The 6,587-nt window shown below is 39.0% G+C and overlaps 1 non-coding gene across 1 annotated transcript; it reads right to left on the bottom strand.

Moving 5' to 3' along the window:
- Window positions 1–6,191: 6,191 nt before the first annotated feature.
- TRNAS-GGA (transfer RNA serine (anticodon GGA)) lies at window positions 6,192–6,264 on the bottom strand. Its single transcript has one exon. It is a non-coding gene; the product is annotated as a tRNA-Ser (tRNA).
- Window positions 6,265–6,587: the final 323 nt, after the last annotated feature.

Below are 6,587 nucleotides of genomic sequence, written 5' to 3' on the forward strand. Positions count from 1 at the left end.
GCACCAAAAGGAAAAATGGTTTCAGATAAAAAGGATATTGAATTAGAAGGGAAATACTTTCATTGACTTTTCTCAAAAACAGGACTGCACTAATACTTGCCAAATATAAAATTATTGACTAGGATAGTTTAGTAAAAATATTTTGGCTTCACAGAAAAATATACTTTGAGGTCTAAGAGTTCTGGTCACATTCTATGCTTTACACTAACATACAAAATTAGACGGGAAAAAAAATTACCACATATGGTATGACTTGTTATAGTACAATATTAAAATGACACTTCTTTCAGATAGTTAAGACTTACTGTTAACTTCTGAGTCATCATATTACAATGCCATTTTAATGATAAATAACCTGAAAGGAAAATAAATATATCAAGATAGGGTCTATGTTAAAAATTTCCATGAACTATGCTAAGAGAGTACAATTAAAGTGTTCTCACCAAAAATAAATTAAATATGAGAGAAACATGTGAGCTGATGGATGCATTTATCAACTAGATGAGAGGAATCTTTTCACAATGTATACATATAGCTAATCACCACAATATTTATCTTAAATATCTTACAGTTTTATGTTAATTATAACTCAACAAAGCTGAAATTTAAAAAATTTCCATGAACTAACATACATTCAAAGTGATCAATTTACATTTATTAAAAAAATCTTAAAACCAAAATGTCCTTTTTAAAATGGGAGTCTAAAAAATTTAAATATGGCAGTTTACATACTCTTAGTTGGAACCATGTTCCCTGTAGTAAAAATAGCCTTCCTCTTGGATTCCCTAAAAATTACTGCACAATAATGTTATCAACAAAGTATGTTGCTAGGAATAATCAATATAATCAATCCATTGTAGGTCTGCCTTCTAAATTTGAAAGTATAAGACTTCCAAATATCAAAATTCACAGGGATTAACATTAGTAAAAATATTAAACATATCCAGCCAAAGTTAAGTTTATATAAATTGGCTTCAAAGTCAAATTGCACTCTTGGTATTTTTATTGCTATCGTTGTTTCTAAAATATCACAAATATTTTACAGACAAAAGATTGTCATATGGTGAATCTATAAAACACCACCAATTAAGTTGTTTAATATTTCTAATTTTATATTAAAAATATTTTTGAATTACAGGGGTTATTAGTAGAATGCTACTTTTTAAATATAGCTTTATTTTTAAATCTTACTTTTAAAATAGATAATCATAACTAAGTATAATATCTAAAATTTAAATATTTAAAACTATTCTGTTTTTTAGAAATGTTTTAAAATGTCATTTTATATACTCTATTTATAATTAACTTTCTACCAATACTATTTGCTGTCATAGGCATCCAGAAATTGTTTATCCCTAGCAGTAACTAAAATGATTTTAAATGAGGTGAAGATTTTGGAAAACACATGCTTACAAATGAGGTTTTACAGGCTGTATTTCAACTCTGTAAGAATCTACAATATTAACAACATGATTGATGGGCTAGTCCAGTTTTTCAAACAGCGGAATATTCATGTAGTCTGTAGAAAGAATGTTTTACTCTTTTGACCTAGTTCATTCATAATTGGCAAAGTATTTGGAAACTAAAACATTAAGGAAGGCTAGTCTCCTTTCCAGACCATGAGTATGCAGAAAGAAAACAGCAGAATCAAAACTTATAACTGAATGTTTCAATATTTTGTTAATGTAGACTGTTTTCTGTTTAAAAAACTCTATACAATATGCAAACAGTTTAAATATACATTTTTCATTTAAATAACTACAAATAACTCTTTATGTATTTGGAACCAACATGAAAAAGAAAAATATTGAGAGAGTCTAAAGTTTTAAATATCATGTACCAATAGAGTCATATTTCTTAAGTTAAATAGTGTAAGCTTCTGGTCAGCTTTGTTTTTTGTACTTTTAGTAGAACATAGGGGGGGGAAAAAGCCTAAAATCCATAATTAATTCTGTTAGTGCCTGTAATTTACCTTATTATTTTATTAATATATAATTGTACAATGTTGTGTTAGTTTCTGCTCTACAATGACGTGATAGTGTTAGTTGCTCAGTTGTGTCTGCGTCTTTGTGAACCACTGCACTGTAGCCCACCAGGCTCCTCTGTCCATGAAATTCTGCAGGCAAGAATACTGGAGTAAGTTGCCGTTCCCTTCTCTAGAGTATCTTCCTGATCCCAGGGATTGAACCTGGGTTTCCTGCATTGCAGGTGGATTCTGAGCCACCAGGGAAGCCTTGTACAATGAAGAGAATCCGTTATATGTATACATATATCCTCCATCTCTGGGACCTACCTTCACCCCCACCCATCCCACCCTTCCAGGTCATCTCAGAGCACTGAGCTGAGCTTCCGTGCTATACAGCAGGTTCCCACTAGTTATCTATTTTACACATAGGGGTGTATATATAGATCAATCCTAATCTTCCAATTCACCCTACCTTTCCCTTCCCCTGCTGAGTCTACACGTCTGTTCTCTTCATCTCAGTCTCTATTCTTGCCCTAGAAACAGGTTCACCTGTACCATTTTTCTAGATTCTACATACATGCAATAATATATGATCTATTTTTTCTATTTCTGACTTACTTCACTCTGTATGATAGACTCTAGGTCCATCCACATCTCTATAAATGAACCAATTATACTCCATTTTATGGCTGAGTAATATTACATTGTGTATATGTATCACATCTTCTTTATACAGCCATCTGTTTGCACCCCAGTGAATTTCCAAATATTGCTCTGTAAATTTTACATGAGAGGTTGGTGATTTACAAAGAGCGGTGACAGTTTTTCACTGGTGAGACAATGGTGATCAACATGTGATCTGGCTAGAAATATTGGGTGAGCATCTCCCCATTGGGTTTCCAGGTGACTCAGTGGTTAAGAATTTGCCTGAGATGCGGAAGATGCAGGAGACCTCACAGGTTTGTTCCCTGGGTTGGGAAGATCCTCTGGAACTGGAAAAGGCAACCCACTCCAGTATTCTTGACTGGAGAATTCCATGGACAGAGGAGCCTGGTGGGCTACAGTCCATAGGGTCACACACAGCTGGACATGACTGAAGCGACTGAGTACGCACACATCTCCCCATTGTGCAAACAAAGTACAAAAGTCCCAGTATATATGCAGAGTACATCATGAGAAATGCTGGGCTGGAAGAAGCACAAGCTGAAATCAAGATTGCCAGGAGAAATATCAATAACCTCAGATATGCAGATGGCACCACCCTTATGGCAGAAAGTGAAGAAGAACTAAAGAGCCTCTTGATGAAAGTGAAAGAGGAGAGTAAAAAAGTTGGCTTAAAACTCAATATTCAGAAAACGAAGATCATGGTACCCGGTCCCATCACTTCATGGGAAATAGATGGGGAAAGAGTGGAAACAGTGGCTGACTTTATTTTTGGGGGCTTCAAAATCACTGCAGATGGTGACTGTAACCATGAAATTAAAAGATGTTTACTCCTTGGAAGGAAAGTTATGACCAACCTAGACAGCATATTAAAAAGCAGAGACATCACTTTGTCAACAAAGGTCCATCTAGTCGAGTCTATGTTTTTTCCAGTGGTCATGTGTCAGTGTGAGAGTTGGACTATAAAGAAGGCTGAGCACTGAAAAATTGATGCTTTTGAATGGTGGTGTTTGGGAAGACTCTTGAGAGTCCCTTGGACTGCAAGGAGATCCAACCAGTCCATCCTAAAGGAGACCAGTCCTGAGTGTTCATTGGAAGGACTGATGTTGAGGCTGAAACTCCAATACTTTGGCCACCTGATGCGGAGAGCTGACTCATTGGAAAAGACCCTGATCCTGGGAAAGATTGAGGGCAGGAGAAGGGGACGACAGAGGATAAGATGGTTGGATGGCATCACTCAATGGACATGAGTTTGGGTAGACTCTGGGAGTTGGTGATGGATAGGGAAGCCTGGCATGCTGCGGTTCATGTGGTCGTAAGGAGTCGGACACGACTAAGCAACTGAACTGAAGGCTAAGAGGCTAATATCTTTGAAACTCTAGATATAGAATTTTACTTAATTTATGACCCATCCCTTCACTTAGAAGGAGACTCCTTCACCTGGTATTACCACAAGGCTCATTCTCCTGACCACCAGTTCATCAGTGAACCTTTCCTACTAAGTGCTGAGTGACATGCTGTAAGGAGAAGAGGACACCACCACCAGATTATTGGAATGAGCTGTTTGACAGATTTTGCACCCGAAGTGAAGTCACTCAGTTGTGTCCGACTCTTTGGGACCCCAGTTGACTGTAGCCTGGCAGGCTCCTCCATCCATTGGATTTTCCAGGCAAGAATACTGGAGTGGGTTGCCATTTCCTTCTCCAGAGGATCTTCCCAGCTCAGGGATTGAACCGGGGCCTCCCACGTTATAGGCAGACTCCTTAACGTTTGAGCCACCAGGGAAGTCCCACTGTACCTGAAGGGTAATATAACTGTGTACATTTTCAGAAGTTGGTGTGCAACTTATTTTGCTTTTTGTTTGTTTTTTAAACAAACTGTCTGGTCCAGTTCAGTTCAGTTGCTCAGTCGTGTCTGACTATCTGTGACCCCATGGACTGCAAAACACCAGGCTTCCTTGTCCATCACCAACACCTGGAGCTTACTCAAACTCATGTCCATTGCTTTGGTGATGCCATCCAACCGTCTCATCCTCTGTCGTCCCCTTCTCCTCCCATCTGCAATATTTCCCAGCAACAGGGTCTCTCAAATGAGTCAGTTCTTCATATCAAGTGGCCAAAGTATTGGAGTTTCAGCTTCAGCATCAGTCCTTCCAGTGAATATTCAGGCCTGATCTCCTTTAGGATGGACTGGTTGGATCTCCTTGCAGTCCAAGGGACTCTCAACAGTCTTCTCCAGCACCACAGTTCAAAAGCATCAATTCTTCAGCGCTCAGTTTTCTTGATAGTCCAACTCTCACATCCATACATGACTACTATAAAAAACATAGCTTTGAATAGACAGACTTTTGTTGGCAAAGTAGTGTTTCTGCTTTTTAATATGCTGTCTGGTAGCAAGGTTAAATGAGAAGAGATGTATATTGACACAATTCCTGACATTTGTGACAATACTTTGGCCACCTGATGCAAAGAACTGACTCACTGGAAAAGACCCTGATGCAGGGAAAGCTTGAAGGCTGGAGAAGGGGATGACATAGGCTGAGATGGTTAGATGGCTTCAGTGGGTCAATGGACATGAGTTTGAGTAAGCTCCGGGAGTCGGTGATGGACAGGGAAGGCTGATGTGCTTCAGTCCATTGGGTCGCAAAGAGTCAGGCATGGCTGAGTAACTGAACTGAACTGACATTTGTTAAAGAATGAGGTAACATAAGTTGATTCAGTCAATTCACAATATGAGCTTTTTGAAAGGGAGATAACTCAGGCCCAAGTAACTCAGTTCTGCTAGAGAAAGTAGATTGTGCTACAGTAATAACCAGCCCCCATCCCAGTAGCTTAAAATTGCAAAGCTGCACTTCTGATTCACCCTAAGTGTTATTGCAGATGGGCAGCGGAGCTCTGCTCATTGCAAAAACTCAGCAAAGTAGGATAATAGGGCAGCCTCCATCTCAAGTACAGGGAAAGATGTAAGATGAAGGAACACGGATAATTAAATGTTCTGGCCCCAGGAACAGTACTTATTGGCCTCTCCTCCTTTTCTGTGCCCACTTAAATCACTAGAGGACTAGGAAATGCAACACAGTTCTATTACATGCCCAGAGCAAGGGAGAATCAGAAATACTTAGCAGACATTTTAGATTACCAAAGCAATTCAATATCCACCATCAAAACCAACTGTTTCTATTGGAACAGTATATCCTAAATCTGTGTCCCTGCATCTTCAGTCGCTCAGTCATGCCAACTCTTCATGACCCCATGGATTGTAGCCCTCCAGGCTCCTCTGTCCATGGGATTCTCCAGGCAAAAATACTGGAAATAATACTATTTCCTCCTCCAGGGGATCTTCCTGACCCGGGATCAAACATGCTTCTCCTAAGTCACTTTCATTGGCAGGTGGATACTTTACCACTGTGCCACCTGGAAAGTGAAAGAAAGTGAAAGTAAAGTCTCTCAGTCGTGTCCGACTCTTTGCGACCCCATGGACTGTGGCCTACCAGGCTCCTGCTTCCATGGGATTCTCCAGGCAAGAGTACTGGAGTGGGGTGCCATTGCCTTCTCCAGGGGATCTTCCTGACCCAGGGATCGAACCCGGGTCTCCTGCATTCCAGGCAGATGCTTTAACCTCTGAGCCACCAGGGAAGCCCTGTGCCACCTGGAAAGTTGCCCCTAAATCTGCTGTACACCCTGAAACTATACTGGTTGAAAGGAAAAAAAGGAATGATAAATTAGTTTCATCATTATGTCGCTCAACTAATGATTTCATCTTTCTGATTAAAATCAATTCTGTTCTAATCTAAGCAACTTGGAATATGAGTTGGCAGGTTTAACTATGTATGCAGTATAAACAATCATTAAAAACTTTTTAAAATGAAAGAATCTAAAAAAAGATTTTTAAAAAGATAATATACTTTATACACCATAGCAGAAGTGGCTAATTGTTCATGCACATGTTAATAATCATG

Source organism: Budorcas taxicolor, chromosome 1 (assembly GCF_023091745.1).
Source record: "Budorcas taxicolor isolate Tak-1 chromosome 1, Takin1.1, whole genome shotgun sequence".
In the NCBI taxonomy this organism is placed as follows: domain Eukaryota; kingdom Metazoa; phylum Chordata; class Mammalia; order Artiodactyla; family Bovidae; genus Budorcas; species Budorcas taxicolor.